The 9,432-nt window shown below is 36.8% G+C and overlaps 1 long non-coding RNA gene across 1 annotated transcript; it reads left to right on the top strand.

Annotated features, from left to right (window-relative positions):
* Positions 1 to 628: 628 nt before the first annotated feature.
* Positions 629 to 2,404, top strand: LOC145638001 (uncharacterized). Its single transcript, XR_014114580.1, has 3 exons — positions 629 to 1,256; positions 1,481 to 1,677; positions 2,310 to 2,404. It is a non-coding gene; the product is annotated as an uncharacterized LOC145638001 (long non-coding RNA).
* The last annotated feature ends 7,028 nt before the right edge of the window (positions 2,405 to 9,432 follow it).

Raw genomic sequence — 9,432 nt, 5'->3', positions numbered from 1 at the left:
GTTGCTCCACCACAGACCTTGGAAGTCAGAGTTAAGATCAAGTACACTACACTTTGTCTTACTAACTTTTACTTTTGGGAAGCTAAGGTATATCTTATTCACCTACCATTCTATTTTCATTCCATACTAGTTTGTATCCCTTGAGGTTTCTAAACTATGTTTTTCAAGAGCTGAAAACTCCAAATATTCTCTATATTTTGCAGGGCAGTACTGCTACACAATTGTTTCCTCGCATTTTTGGCCATGAAGCAACTAGGTATGTGCATATATTCTCAACTAGAGTTGATAAAGCAGAGCTAGAGCTAATGATAGCCTATCTTGGTTTACCAACTCATTTATTTTTGCTGTTTCGTGATATTAACTGCGGTTTATAACTAGAACTCCTTAATCTAGAAATGCAAGTCTGTTCATGATCTTATTTGAGCCAAGCTATGCAGTGATTGGCCTAGCTCATTTAAATCTCAATCAAGTCAAGTTCACTTTCTTTCCAGCTATAATGAGTGAAAAGATATACAGAGTATCTAGTTGATAAGCTTCAGTTTAAATTTTGACATAATTGTTGAAAGCATAGGATCCCATAACAATAATTTCTCTTTTCGAATTTAACTTGGAGAAATTACTAAATGTGCCTAGAACAGTAATTTCACAAATAAATTTTCACAAATAGGTTTAAGGTTTCCCTTGAGGATTTCTTGTCACTTGTTTACCTTAGATTATTGTTATTTTCTGGTCCATCAATAACTAACCCTTGTCCCCAGGGGGTTCTTGATTGTCATGCTCTTAATATTTATTTAGGGGGTGTCAGGGGATATGTATTGCTGATATGAGCTACTTCTGTTCTTAAGTAGTCTTTATAAGTCCAGTACAATCCCTTTTTATTTTTTTTATAAATATTTCATGATTATCGAAGTAACTTATCTTATCGTTTGTCCTACAGCTTGGAGTAGACACTGTCCCAATTCTTGTTGGACCAGTCTCCTACTTAATGTTGTCTAAGCCTGCTAAGGGTGACTTAACTTGTATCTCAAACAAATAAATTTATGTCGCCTAATAAAGACGTTCGGCTAACTTAGTTGTTCTTTGCTTGCAGACAAGCTTGTGGTCTCCACTTCCTGTTCACTTCTTCAAACTACTGTTAATCTTGTTGACGAGACTTAAAGCTTGATGATGAAATCAATTCATGGCTTGCATTTGCTGCACAGAAAGTTGTTGAAGTTAACGCTTTGGCCAAGGCATTGTCTGGTCAGAAGGATGAGGTAAACCCTTATGCTACTACATTTTGCTTGCCATAAGTTTTTCTTATTTATTTTTTATTTTTTATTAACACTTACTTTTTATATAGTTTTGTGACAATTCCTTTGGTTGTGAATATCATATTTGATCCTTAGAAACTGGGATTATAATAAAACTCTGCTCCAAATAGATTGTTTTGATTGTGGCTCAATTTCTCATATATTTATTTGTGTTATTGTGTATTCAGGCACGAGACTTGCTACCAAATTGCTTTGGCCATCAAGGATGAGGTTGAGGATCTTGAGAAGGTTGGTATCAATGTTATCCAAATTGACGAGGTTTCTTTGAGATAAGGTTTGCCACTCAGGAAGCCTGAGCACGGTAGCTACTTGAAGTGGGCCGTCCACTCCTTCCGTATCACCAATGTTGGAGTCCAAGACCCAGGTAACTTTTGCTACATTGTGACTCGTATTGCTGAATTTTGTACCAGGAAGTTCTTGTGCTATAAAAATGAATTTCAATGCTCATCTCTGTATTTTTGCTTTAATGATTGAATTTATTTCTTGTACAGTAAATTTCCCACTTATATTTCAACTAATTGAGCTCAAAATGTAAGATATTGTAGCAATTTGAGTAACCCCATTATGTATGGTTGTGAATATATGAATGAGAGTGGATGAAAAAAGAAGCATTTTGCTGTTTTCTGGCTTTTTGGATTTTGAAATTGAAATGTACATGGTTAATCTCGTGCCATCTTATAAAATAGATGGGCCATGACGCTGAGACGGGGAGGTGGGGATTAGTAGCTAGGCATACTCCACCCCTTTCTTAGTTTTGTCCCTGGCTCTAAGGCATATGGCAGCATTGTCTCTTATAGCATCTCTGCTACTTGAGAAATTATCAGTTAACAAACCCGGACTGGAAAAACCAAATTGGTTTTCGGGTTCCCATCCTATGTTTTTTTAGTTAGCTAGTAACATTCTTCTAATTTTAGCTCACTATCTATGTTTATATTATGGTCTTCCTGTCAAACATATTACTGTCCTGTGTCTAACAAAAACAGAATTATGCTGCAGATTTCCCCATTGCCCAGGAATTTACACTAATGAGCAAGTCGAAGCATGGAAGAAAGTGGTTAATGCTGTTCATGCAAAGGGTACATCCATCTTCTGTCATTTAGTTGAGCCTTGCATACAAATTAACTATTCACTCTATATAGTTATAAACTTTCATTGTTGTATTAAGGATTATTATTTATGTAGTAGCTTTTGACTCATGTTAGGGAGTTGTTGTAAAGTTGTATCTTTGATTTTATAATTAATTAAATTTTACATTTTTTATTATTGAATATTGATAATAGTAATTAAAATTTGGCATCATAAAAGGTTAGCAGTGTAGCAGGTATCACCTGCTGCATTTTTTTTTTTAATTTGGGTTCAATTGTATTTGTAACGGACAGTTTGACTGCCCGTTACAAATAACGGATTATTCGTAACGGGCAGTCAAACTGTCCGTTACAAATAACGGGTTATTCGTAACGGGCAGTCAACAGTCCGTTACAAATAACGGGTTATTCGTAACGGGCAGTCAAACTGTCCGTTACAAATAACGGGTTATTCGTAACGGGTAGTCAAACTGCCCGTTACGAATAACCCGTTATTTGTAACGGGCACTGCCCGTTACGAATAACATAGCCTATCCGTAACGGCAGCATACGTAACGCCCGCTGCCCGTTACGGATAGGCTATTTTTGCCCGTTACGGATAACTATTTTTCCACTAGTGAATCTTTTCATGTTTATAGAAGAAGGGCTTTTCTCTTTTGTATGCTTAACCAATATCTTCTCAATAGTGGTAGAACTAATGAGGGTCAAGCAATTATATTAACTGTTTTGGAGCACATCAAATCTGGGAGAAATCCAATGCCATTAATTGTTGGAGAGACTATGCTTAGTCTTGATGAACTGAAGAGAAATTCAAAAGCACCTTTTCGAGGCTCTCCAATTTTATTACAGGTAGAAAAATAATATTTTTAATTACAGAAATCAAAAACATATTTTTGTATAGTAATATTAATTTATTTGTATTGAATTTTTGCAGATATGGCTAATGGAGAGACTAGAATTAATTAGTCCTACTGACAATGTTGAAAAATATACTCCAAATTGCTTTGTGAGGCGAAAGAAACGTTTCTCTAAGGTGGGGCCCCATGAGTGGAAAACAGTCTTTGCCTCTTGCAACTTTGCTATCAAGTGGGTCATCCCTTGGTGGAAAATAGAGAAGATGGTTGGTGTCAACAAGCAACCTTTCTGTCGTCTTCCAAGCTTAACCAAGATGACTTTTTTTATTATCCCTGCAGGGTAAAAAGACAGTACGACCTACTTCAAACAATTCCTTCGGGGGATCTTGACAGGCTAAAGTCGTATCACCTAATCAAAAGTATTCCTAAATCCTCCAACTAATGTAGATAGGGAAGTAGGGTCGAATCCACAGAGAAACGAGTCTTTCTATTCCTAATTAATTATAGTAATCTAAATTATAAAGTAACCAAAATATTATAATCGAAGGGAACTAAACTACGAAGATTAAGAATAAGGAGAAAACAATGAATAAAAGGCCTAGGGCACAGGTTCACCAATAAATAATATTCCAGGGTAAAGCATAATAATCAATCATCAATGCATACATTAATCAGATCATTAAGGGCTTTCGCTACGTATTACAATCACACAATTAATCTACCGGTATTAAATCTCATCTCTCGAATCTCGACTTAACCATTTATAAATTAACCTGCCTATTGAAACTAGACATAAACATTAATTCTTATCTTTCAAATCTCGAATCAATATTGTTAAACTCATGCATAAAAGATCTGCGCAAATCTAGTCATAGAGCATTAAATCAATCAATAGGAAATTAATCTAGCATTGACAATTAACAACAATAAACTACCCCTTCATATTATTTATGGATCCCCACAAACCCTAGAAATAGAACTACTCACACATAACCAAAACTAAACAAATCAAAGTAAATAAACAAGACATTATAAAAGGAATAAAATAAATAACTAAGATTAAGAGAAGAGAAATCGTTACCAAAGAAATCTGGAATTAAGAATAAAGTTAAGAACAAAAGTATATGTGAGAGAAACTAATCTAAACCCTAAGTAGAGAGAGAAAATTTAAGAAAGAGTAAAAAGAAGATACTAAACTCGCTTAACGGAAAAGTATTTATACTAAGCGAGAATCCTAAACTAAAACAAACTTAAACGTCGATAATTAACCCCTAATAATAACACGCGTCGGATCGGGCGAGGCACCGCCCGATCGGGCGCGCCTTTTTCCTTCAGATACACTTCGCGCGCCCGGACGGGCGCGACTTCGAGCGCCAGCCTTGCTTCCCTCGCCCGGCCGGGCGCGCCTCCGGGCGCCTGCCTCTTGGTATCACATATACCGAGCCCTTAATCACTGGTTCGATGGCTCTAACCGGCCCTGGGCTATAGAAACTGGTCGTGCTTCTCTAATGCTCGTAATTTCTCTATAATATCTCGGGAAAATGCTCCAGAAGTGCAAATTCCCCTACAAAAGTCAACCAAATCTACGAAAACACTAGAAAACACCAATTAGTAATAAAAGTGGCTCAAAAGAGCCAAAAACAATACCAATTATGACCAAGGGACGGGGGTAAAATACTATATAAAACAGACATATCAAACTCCCCCAAGCCAAACCTTTGCTTGTCTCTAAGCAAAGATCTCATCAATGAATAAATAAATATGCTTCACCCCAAAAGTAAAAACCAAGCACAAACAATTCAAGGTAAATCCAATAAACGTGCTTCAAAATCAACCAATCAAATCCATCCAATTACCCTTCCTCCCTAACAATTGTCAAATAGAGAAAACCACAAGAGCATATAGAATTCAAGACTAGTGCTCACACACTCAACTCTCATTTATGTGGCGAGTAAAAGATGTACTCGATCGCTCTCCAACCAACCCCTTTAATGTGAACAATGCCCTCCCAACTCACACTCTCGTGTGTTTAAAGCAATGAACGCTCAACCTACTAGTCGACTCGAAATATGTCAAATCATAACTTGCATTGATAAACAACACTTTCACATTCATACAACTCTATGCACAAAGGTCGTAAGGTCTTTAAAGCTTGTAATGTAAGGCTAGGGTAAATGGTAGGAATCATTTGGGAACAAGTGAGAGAAAAGCTATGCTTAAGGGAGCAAATTAAATCCTAGTAAAACCCACGATCAAAATAAATAATGATCGACATCTTCTACATAACCAACTCTAACAAAAATCCACCAAATATACTCCAATCAATATAAATAATCCCAACTCTTACAATTTCACTCATAAGATATATTAATGAAGAACTAGAGTGAATAAATAAACTTAATTTTCCAAACTTGAATTTTTTTTCATTGAAGCTCAATATTTCTTCCTTTTGATCAACCTCCAACTAGAAAATTTGAACATTGAACACTTTTTTTCTTTTTGCTTTTTTTTTTTTCTATTGAAGTTCACTTATTTTTCTCACTTCTTTTTTTCTTAAACTTCTCTTTTTTTCATAACATCATACTTTATTTTTTCAAGAAGATATAGCTTTCAAACTCATCAAAAATAAACATGATAAAAAACAAAATAACTTCTCAAACCCACCCAAATTGTGCAAATAATAAGCACACTACAAACTCCCTCGCTTCACTCACTAATAGCTCCCCCAAGCCAAGCTTGGGACTAGTAACCAATGGGGCAAAATAGGCTTGTAATGTGGCTAATAAACAACAAAAAGTCAAGGCAACAACATGGGTAGCAAGAAAGGGAACAAATGTATCTACAATCATCTGGAGGCTACCTAAAAGAATGAACGCCTTCGTCCTCCTCAATGTGCATAATAATGAGTCATACAAACCTTACTTATAGTTGCAAATCAATACTCAAATTCATTGACATACCAGGAACTAACACACATTCCTAACTAAATCAACTAGTCAAGCACTATATTCACAAATAGTTGGGAAAAATTGACGCATGTTAGGGTTCCAAAGTAATCAAACATCAAATCATGATCAACTAATCCACAATGCTTATCATCATATACCAAGAATCAAAACAAATTTTCTCGAGTAAGGGGCACAGGGAAGCATGATTTACAATTCATTGGAACGTATTTTTGGAATTATTTTTTTTCAATTTTTTTTGTATTTTTCCATATATAAGAAAGCAATAAAACTAACCTAGAAAGCAATAAATATAAACTAAGAAAACACACCAAAAACAAAAGAAAAAAGAAAAAGAAAGATACCAAATCCAAAATCTCCCCCAAGCAAGAATCAGACAATGTCCTCATTGGCTCGGGAACTAGCCCAACATAGCTAGTCCTCATCATCATGATCCATGGAGCCGAAACCTCCACCTCCACTGCCACCTGCACCACCTGCACAAGAAGAGCTACCACCAAAATAATCAGCATGAAAACTCTCCCCCGCTGGTCCCCCGAAAGGAATGTCCTGGCCGTACCCATGGACGACAGAATAGTCAGTATAAATGACATGGGAAGTGGGATCCCTATCGTATCCCTGGGGTGGAGGCTGAAACCAGTCAGGGTAAATAGCATCGTCGGGGATGTTGCCCCGACGAGCATAATCATCGTACATAGGGTAAAGAGCTCTACACTGGTTCCTCTCCAAGTACCCTAACCTCTGGTCAATGGAGCCTAACATCCTTCTAAGTTAGTGTGAGAATGCTCGATACGGCCTAAAGCCTGACCTATACTCTAAAAGTCCCAAACTGGGTCAGAGTCAACATGGGGGACATAATGAGACATGTGAGGTGGAGAAAATGCTACCTCAGGCTCTGGCTAGGGTGGTGGAACTGGTGGTGGTACTGGTGGTGCTTGCCCCCTAGCGTTGGCAACTAAAAGGTCGTATGTGTAAGACGCTTGCCTAGGGGGAAAGGCGGTCAAATCAGGACTAGGTAGGGAAAAGATGGGCAATGACTGCTCGGTCCCAGTCCTAATACACCAGTGGGGTGTCTGCTCACTGTCCAGTCGTACCCACCCCAACTCCTCAAAATACCTAGCAGTCATGTAGGTATCCGGTCCATAGTTGGTCAGTTGGTGGGGTCCACTCTCAACAAAACCGACCTTTTTCACTACTATCCTAGTGATAAGGCCTCCTATACGAATGGGGGTACGTGTAGACACCCATTTGTGTCTCCCCAAAAACCAAACCCAATGATGAGTACCTTTCGCGTCGAATCATAATCGAATGAAGTGAAAGTGTGGAAAGTTTAGTGTTGCGGATAGTTTTTATTTCTTTCTCTTCTCTCTGTTTTTGAAAACTTATTTTAAGAAAACAGACAATCCAGTTTGGTTGGTCCATGATATGGGTCCAATATTAGTGTAGTTGGATGGGGCTTGACGAGATCTTTCCAACGATATATTATAAGCCCAATTTCGATGAATATTGAGGAAGTTATGGCCAATTTACCAAACTGGGTCAGGTTTGAGCCTTATATACGGCCCAATGATCTAGGGGAGGGCCTAATATGATTTATCATTCCTAATGTAATTAGTAATGGTTTTAGTCTTCTAGATTCTTCTAGAAGGTTCTTTTCATTCCTAATTCAATTAGCATTGATAAATTGACTTTTGTTGACTTTTCAGAGTTTTAATTAAAACCAAAAAGCATTTTCGAGGAAAAGATACGATTTTATCCTCCAGTACGGCAAACTTATCTGATTTTCGAAAACGCGTCAAGAACAGGCCTAGCGCCTGACCCCAGGCATTGGCGCCTGGAATCAGGTTTGGCGCCTGGTGCCAGCCATTGGCGCCTGGTGCTAGCCATTGGCGCCTAGCGCCAATTAGCCAGGGTTGGCGCCAGCTCTGTTTTGTGTGCGTCAACTCTGTTTTGCGTGCGCCAAGTGCTCTGTTTTGATATTTTATCTTTTTGGCTGATTTCTCTATAAATAACGTCGTAAAAACTCCGTTTTCATTCACCAACTCTCATCAAGATTCTCTTGATTATTCTCTTTCTCTCTCTCTCTCTCTCTCTCTCTTTATAAACTAGCCTTTTCTCAAATACAAAATTCCGCATTCACAAGATCTAGAAACACCTAGCCATATTCGAAGTTGCCTTCCCCCCTAGACGTGAAAGGTTTAATTTCTGAGGGTTTGGTCCCAAATCTCTCTTTCAATTATTTAATTTAACTGTTTGTTTATTATTTTCCTTGAAGTTACTAACGTGTGTATTTTGTTATTAGAAAGAGGTACGAGGCATCAAAGTAAGTACTTTAATTGATTTATGATGTAGATATCATGTTTATATTGTTATTATGATATTCCTAATATCATGTTTAGGGTAATTTTAATATTAAATATGATTGTTACGATGCTTCCTATGTTCTTCCTAATATTTATGATTATTAGTATCATGTTAGGGCTAAAGATTTGATTTTTATTGCTTAGTGACATGCTAGGGTTTGTTATTAATCTTGTTAGTATCATGCCTAGGATCTTGCTTTAATATTAACATGATTATGATTATAATTGTTATAATTTATGATGATTATGAATGTTATTATTATTATTTAAATATGAAGATGATTATTATTTTTATAATTATTATTTTATTATTATTATTGTGTTGCTTGATGCTTATTTATTTCTATTGCTTGATCACACCTTTTATTGCATGTTTAAAGGGAATTGGTACTTGTAATCACGCTTAATAAGATAATTAATAATCTTGTTTAGGGTTATTGTGATTATAATTCAAGTGATCGCCAATAATAGTTTATTTGTGCATTAAATTCAACCAACATAGATAAACAGGTTTAGGTTAATCATATTGATTGCATGTTAATCAGAAAGTGCACATGAATACGATCAGAATAAAGTAGAGGCCTATTATTAGGGAAGGTTCAATCTCTTTTAGGTTGGATTTGTACCTTCATCCCCGAACCCTTATTTGGTTCTAGACCTTATGGAGTTGACGGTCTCTTGGATCGTTAAGGGGTGTAACCTTCATCCTATGAACGGTTTACAAGTTCCTAAAACTTGTTGGTGACTCTTTTGCTCTATCTTCTTCCCTTTTGGACGCCACCGTACTTTAGTGTATGATCACAGTGGGGTTCAAGCTAGTGGGATTAAAGCTTGAAATTTATTCCCTACAG

The sequence above is a fragment of the Chenopodium album genome, chromosome 7 (genome assembly GCF_948465745.1).
Source record: "Chenopodium album chromosome 7, dcCheAlbu1.1, whole genome shotgun sequence".
NCBI classification, from domain to species: Eukaryota; Viridiplantae; Streptophyta; class Magnoliopsida; order Caryophyllales; family Amaranthaceae; genus Chenopodium; species Chenopodium album.
This window is presented reverse-complemented; position numbering and strand designations above follow the sequence as displayed.